Source organism: Haemaphysalis longicornis, unplaced genomic scaffold (assembly GCF_048455015.1).
Source record: "Haemaphysalis longicornis isolate Haplotype H1 unplaced genomic scaffold, Haemaphysalis longicornis Haplotype H1 scaffold_5, whole genome shotgun sequence".
In the NCBI taxonomy this organism is placed as follows: Eukaryota; Metazoa; Arthropoda; class Arachnida; order Ixodida; family Ixodidae; genus Haemaphysalis; species Haemaphysalis longicornis.
Genome location: NW_027526385.1, coordinates 101,029,126 through 101,035,730, shown reverse-complemented (window position 1 = coordinate 101,035,730; position 6,605 = coordinate 101,029,126). Strand labels below are relative to the sequence as shown.

General features: G+C 47.5%; 1 pseudogene; it reads right to left on the bottom strand.

Moving 5' to 3' along the window:
• Nucleotides 1-1,347: 1,347 nt before the first annotated feature.
• On the bottom strand, nucleotides 1,348-2,332 carry LOC144139840 (uncharacterized; annotated as a pseudogene).
• Between the last annotated feature and the right edge of the window lie 4,273 nt (nucleotides 2,333-6,605).

Sequence of the window (6,605 nt, the reverse complement as noted above, 5' to 3'; positions counted from 1 at the left end):
GTAAACCAAATGGGATGTGCGCATGCATCGGCCAAGACCAACTGCATGCATTTTTATGCTCCATATGTGCAAAATTTAGTTAACATTTGGTCCAAGATGCACGTGTGCAAATGTATCTGTATGCTTGTTTTATTATTTTGTATCGTGAAAGCTGAATCGTAAGCTGAATCCCCAAAAACCGTGTCGCCTGAACTCATGACACTGATCATATAGGCAGAGGTGAGCGTGCGCTCGCCTCTGATCACACCATGTAGCACGAGCATTAGGAGACAACATCTGTAGGGTCGTCATGTCATTTTAGCATTTTAGGCAAAGGTCCCACACAAAGCGAGGAGGAATGGCACGAGTGTCAATGTATACCTGCAAATGTTTCATGCTTGCAACGTATGTGGCAGTTGCGTACTCTTTTTTTCTCCCCTGCCGTGGTTCAGTGGTGCCGCTGAGTACCACACTGCGTTATCCTTGCCACAGCAGCCATTTTTCTGATTGAGGCAAAAAACAAAAATGCCCGTTAATTGAGATTTCGGTCAACGCAAAAGATTTCCAGGTGGACGAAATTAATCCGAAGCCCTCTACAAGGCATGATAGCTCAGCTTTGGCGCATAAACCCCCTCCTCCACCTTTTTTTGAAATTGTTTTGTACCACTGATGCAACTTTTTCTTACAGGTATGGCATCAGCAACGAGCAACCTGCAGTTCACCGATATGTGTCGGTGATGAAGACCAGAGGACACGATGTTGAAGCCTTTAGATGTGGGTTGTTGGTTGACCCTTCATGTCCGTGGCTGGGTGCGTCGCCAGACAGGCTGATATTTGATCCGTCAGACACACCTATGCATGGCCTCCTTGAGGTTAAGTGCCCATACAGCCAAAAGGGCAAGTCAGTTTCACAAATAGAAGAGCCCTTTTACATGGTGAAAGACCATCAAGGCATCTTCAGGCTAGACCGTAGTCATGACTACTACTTTCAAGTGCTCGGCCAGATGGCGTTGGCAGGCCTGTCTTGGACAGATTTTGCCGTGTTTTCGGACCAGTTCATGATTGTTGAGCGCATAAGGTTTTGCGAGCAGGACTGGGCTGTAGCCAGGCCTAAACTTGACAACTTTTTCTTTTCTGTTTTGCTGCCTTATTTGGCCAAATAAATGTGATAAAAGGGGCAATGCAGAATTTGCTAGTCAGGAGAAGCACACTTTGTGCTGCAAGTTCACACTGCAAGCACAGAGGTGTCATAAAGATAAAATACAAATTTGCTTTATTCAAAATATTTAGTGTTTGTTTATTCAGAGCTTCTTCCTCTGTTCTCCAGCTACTGTGCGGTGGATGAATCGTCCATGAATAAACACATTTTCATTCACTCACACTTGGTGTTGAGTCATTTGGGGTAGTGTCATTAGGTGTGTGGTCACTTGGTGCACGTATAATGGGAGACTGAAAGTTTGTCAGCAATACACACACCACCCACATCTCGTTGATGACATGACCCAGGGAAAGCGGTATAGGTCTGTCGAAGATGTGGAAGTTCTTGATTCGCTGTATGCGTCACTCCACGTGTATGCGCAGGGACGCGATTTCCTCGGTCTCTTCCACCTCCTCCTCCGAGAATTGCTCTCTGGTAAGAAAGGGTGGTGTGTTCAGCTGAACCTTGATGTCATCTAGTAGGTCCTGGATTTTGAAGCCCTTGTCAGCCATTACGACGTCACCCTCCTCAAAAGAACGCTTCAAAAAACCACTTTGACGCACGCATTCCTTGTCGGAGATGGAGCCTGGAAAAAGGTTTGACACAAAAGTCACGGTGTCATCGGGTGAAATGCAGACCAAACCCTTAAACGTATTCGCAGACTTGTAGTGCGAATATGTTGCCGACTGAAGTGCGAGTGAGCTCGCTGCCTGGCATTTTATCTCAGTTGCATCCAGGATAACGCGTGTTGAGGAGTACTTGGGCTTGAAAGCTGGAGGCATCTCTTCAAGCACTTTTGCTTTAGAAAACCATAAATTCAGATGTGACAACTTGATAAAAGCGAAGCTTGTCCAAGTTATGCATATGCTTGAAACGGTGGCAATCGACACGCAAAATCTGTCTGCCAAGTCTTTTTCGAACAGTCCGAGGCGCATCCTCACAAGAAACAAAAAGAATTCATTTTCCACTGTGAGACTCCTTGGTCTGCCTGCTTTTGGTGGGTCTGAACGAGGTGTAGACCAAGTTCTCACATTCTCCCGTTGTAAGCCAGGGTTGAAGAACATAACAAGAAACTGGAACACCGTGTATGATGGTAGGCCAGTATAAAAACGCATGTCTTCATCGCTGTGCTTGAACCGTTCAATGGAAAACTGTGTTCCGGCTTTTTTCCGCAGCTTATCTGCCACCTCCTTCATCAGCTCTAACTCCCTCGTAATTTGCAAACCTTCAACTTAGCAGCCTTCAGCTCCTCTTCTAGCTCTTCAGATTTTCGAAGTTCCATTTTAACACGTAACAGTTCGTTCTGCGTGGCTTTTAGATCATTCTGGGCTGCTTTCAGCAGCTGCTGATTCTGTGTCGCTGCAGTTTTGGCTTCATTGCAGAATGGGCAGCCTTGGCTGGAAACAGATGACTGTTGTTCCAAGCTGCTCATTTCAGTGTCCTCGTTGCTTGGTTCGTTCGAGGAAGGGAGATCTACATCTTGTGCACACACCCCATCAAAGTTGCCATTCCCAGTAAAAGCTCCTTGACGTTGGGTTGTCAACTGCTGCACATATGTTGCACAGCGTTGCTTAGGGGGTGGCCGTTGTACTTTAGGACGTTGTGACGGGAAGTTGAACACACTTGGCACAGCATGCTCTTTCAGGCGTCTTCTACCGGATGCGTAGTTTGAGAAGAAGTCACTATCAACAAAGTGCTTTGAGCAGACCTTCGTGTGTTTGGTTATTTGAAATTTCTTGCCTTGATCTCGGCGTATAGCCACAATCCACTTTTTTTTCAGGCCAGGATCATTTGGGAATCCTAAGAATGAAACCTAAGAAAGGGGTAAAAATTGCATTAGCCCAGAGAAGCAAAAAAAAAAACATCGCGTAGTTGCTTTCTATACTATTCATGTTTTTATCCCTTTAAGAAAAGGTACAATTTAGTACAATGTTTCTAGGTTGGCTGATAACCATAAAAACTATGAACGGGCGTTGAGTAGTAAGCACATGCGATTTTGACGAGCTTACTAAAATCGCACCGTGAAAACTACATGCGAAGCAGAACTTTGACTGAAAACGTAGAAGTAGCGCGCTCACGAAACTAACTGAAAAATTCATTGAGACCAACAGGAAATATGACGCGAAAGTCATCGGGCGAATTCAACGCGCTTAAAACATGAAAATATCTACCTCCAATGACTTTGCATCAGCCCACGCTAGAGAAGCTCTCAGTTAACCTTCACAAACTGCTCCTAACCGTAGTATTTAACGATAATAATAATAAAAAAAACTGAAGCAAGCGCGAGCAGTTCGCACGAAGTGCTCACGGCGAGCCCGAACACTCAGCGACCGCGACCAGGGAAAGTACGCACTCGTCCAGCAGCGCAGCACGCTTGCCAATGGTTTAAACAGATCACCTCCCCTTCTTTTTGATGCAAGCGGTTTTTCAGTACGCATGGCCAGCATGTTTTCCGTTCATACATCAGATCTGCTACGGCACGTTCTAGCGTCACGTATGTACTGAGTGCGTACGTACCTTGTTTCCGAGCGCGTCTTTCGTGGCACGCTGGCTGCACAAAGGCACGCAACAGCATCCTGGCATCGCGGATGTGTTCAGACGATGACGAGTAGCGTCTGCAGGGCGCAAGAGGCCGCAAAAAGTACAAAAGATAGTAAACTCGAGCCACTGAGCGCTGAGGCGTACCGTGTGTGCATGCCGCACGCTGGCAAGTAGATCAAGTAATGGCGGACGAGAGCAGTTGGTGCGTCCGTCACTAGGCGGCGCTGGCTTTCTTAAAGGGTGTATTCCACAGAAGATGGCGAATATTCGTGCACGATTCTGACATGGAACAACATGGGCAAATCGACTTACACGTTGCCCGTCGATGCGGTGGCCACTTATATGTGACCGCTGATGTAAAAAAAAATTACCTGAGTAGTAAAAAAGAACCCTGAGTAGTATGGGAAGCAGCCATGGGGTCGACTGAAGTTCCCATTAGTTTTCAGTTCGTCGTTTCCGTTGACGTTCAGCTTCGCGTGCCTTCGTTGTATCAGTAGCTTCTTGACGTAGTTTGAATGAGTCAAGGACATCAGGCGCGTTCGTTGCACATGCTCCCGTCTCGGTTTGTAGCGCAGTGGGAAGAGCGCCACGTACCTCCCGTTGCGGCCATAGAGTCGTGGGATCGAAACCGGGCGTCTCCTAACTATTTCTTTTTATAGTGGACTACGCTGACGTCAGCCCAAACGCTGACGGGGCCAAAGAGACGCGCATGCGCAGTAGAGTACGGACGGCGGACAACGACAACGAGGGAGGGAGGGACAAAGCCCCGAGCATGAGATGCTTCGCATCTAAAACAGGGTTGTTCGTTTTCGGGTAAAACGCGATTTTACAATTTCACACGATTTTTTCACCCCGAACATATTTCAAGAGAATCGGGTTAAACCCGATTTCTCCCCGAATGGACCTTTTCAAAGTAGCAATCTGCACAGTCGTGCGCTCACGGTCCCCCGTTCCTAACCAGTTCTTGCTGGAAACAAGACCGACAAACACAGCTTCCCAACTCATTCAGTATTGGCATGACTCTACCACTCACTACCTCAGGCTGGCGGCAAACGCTGCACTGACGTTTTTTGTCCTAGATGGAAGCTGTGTTGTAGAGAGGACTTTCTCCCAGTTGAGATACGTTCAGCGATCAGGCAGGTCTTGAATGAAGACCGACATGCTGCGCAAGCAGATCATAATTTGTGTAAACAAGGATGAGTGAAAAGTCGATGACCAGCTTTTCGATAATAAAGTGCCATTTTTAGAAGTTATCAATGCTCTTTACTGCCACCATTACTGACTCCTTTCCAAACAAATGACTATTCCGAGAGCACTTTCTAGAAAACTGTGATGTCCGCGCGATTACTAGCTTGAAATAAGCACCAATTTTAACGCGTTTAGAATTCTATATATGACGAATGATTCTATGTGGCCAAACGACCTATTACGAACCAGCATATGACGAAACGCCATGTGACGAATGGGCCTACACACCTTCGGGCGGCATCTCTCAGGTATTGTTCATACGGAGCACGACGAAATTAGGCCCAACAATGATGAAATTCCTGTTCTTTGTCGACACGACGCGTGCAGAACAAAATGACTTGGCACTCCCGTCGACCCATTCCGGCCAGATCGGCGATAGACCATGCCGTGACGAACTGCGCGCGTACTCTGCACCTTCGAGCAGTACAACATCCCAAGATACTGCGGTGCGCCCATAGCCGGTGATCCTTTGAATGACTTCACGGCGAGCGCAACTCACCCGACAACGCACCCACGCCCCGCGTGCATAATGCTGTAATTACCCCTGACAATATACAGATACGGTGGTTTCACAAGGTACCTACAGCGCCGCTCGGACTTCGACAACCTTTCCCTGGCAGGGAACAATTCTATCCACCAGACGCGCATCCTGGCCTCCCCAGAAAAACGGGGATAGGTGGAAAGCATTCTCGCGCCTGCGCTATTCACCCGTCGAACGCCGCGTAAGCTCAACCGGCGTGAAAGCAAGCACAAGCTGCGGCCCGGTGCGTGGTTAGTCTTCTGCCTTTGACCTTCGAGGAAGCACGTACCGCTGAAGGGCGGACAAATTGGCTAGCTTATAGGAAGAGAAACACAGTAGCGACTTGTGAGCCTTGGCATCAAGAATAGCCAAATATGCTAGCGATGTAACGTTTGCATAAGGAACGCCGTTCCTGCCGTTCCTTTATATACCTTACCGTTACAGTTTCACCGAACCTTAATGAAACGGTGGCGTTCCTCCGTTCCTCCAAAAAGGAACTAGTTCCAGGAACGCCGTTCCTTGGATCGCCGTTCCGTACAACACTGCTCCCGGCCCACCACTCCTGCAGATACGAGTCTGCAGCCGGTGCAGTGCAGTAAAAGAGGTACCAAGAGCGAAGCGTGCGCATCTGACCGAGCGCCCACTTGGCAAGTCAGAGGGACGACTGTTCACGCATTCTTTAAAATACACCAACGGATATTAAAATAATTATTTTTTGGAACGCGTGTCGCTTACTTAGGCACATGGTCAATTTGAGGCTTGCGGATACCACACGTTCTTCCGTTACTCTTTCATCACGAATGTGCGTGTCGGGAGGAAGTAGGCGCACGCAGTTTCCTTGTGACAGAGTCGCGGCGGCGATGATTCATGAAAAAAAATCGTGTGTGATGCTTAAAAACAAGACAGTGTTCCATCCAGTCGAAGCACGTAAATAAGGCGTTATTCACAAGGCGGCGTATATTGTGTTTCGCTTGCTTCCTTTTCCGAAAGCGGACCCCTTTTTACCTTGTTTCTTTAAATGACCGAGTAAAAAACGTTTAGGTGAATGGTATAATGATCTATCTCCGTCGGACACTATTCGCAAAAAAAAAAAAAAGAACATGCAAAACACACGATAGA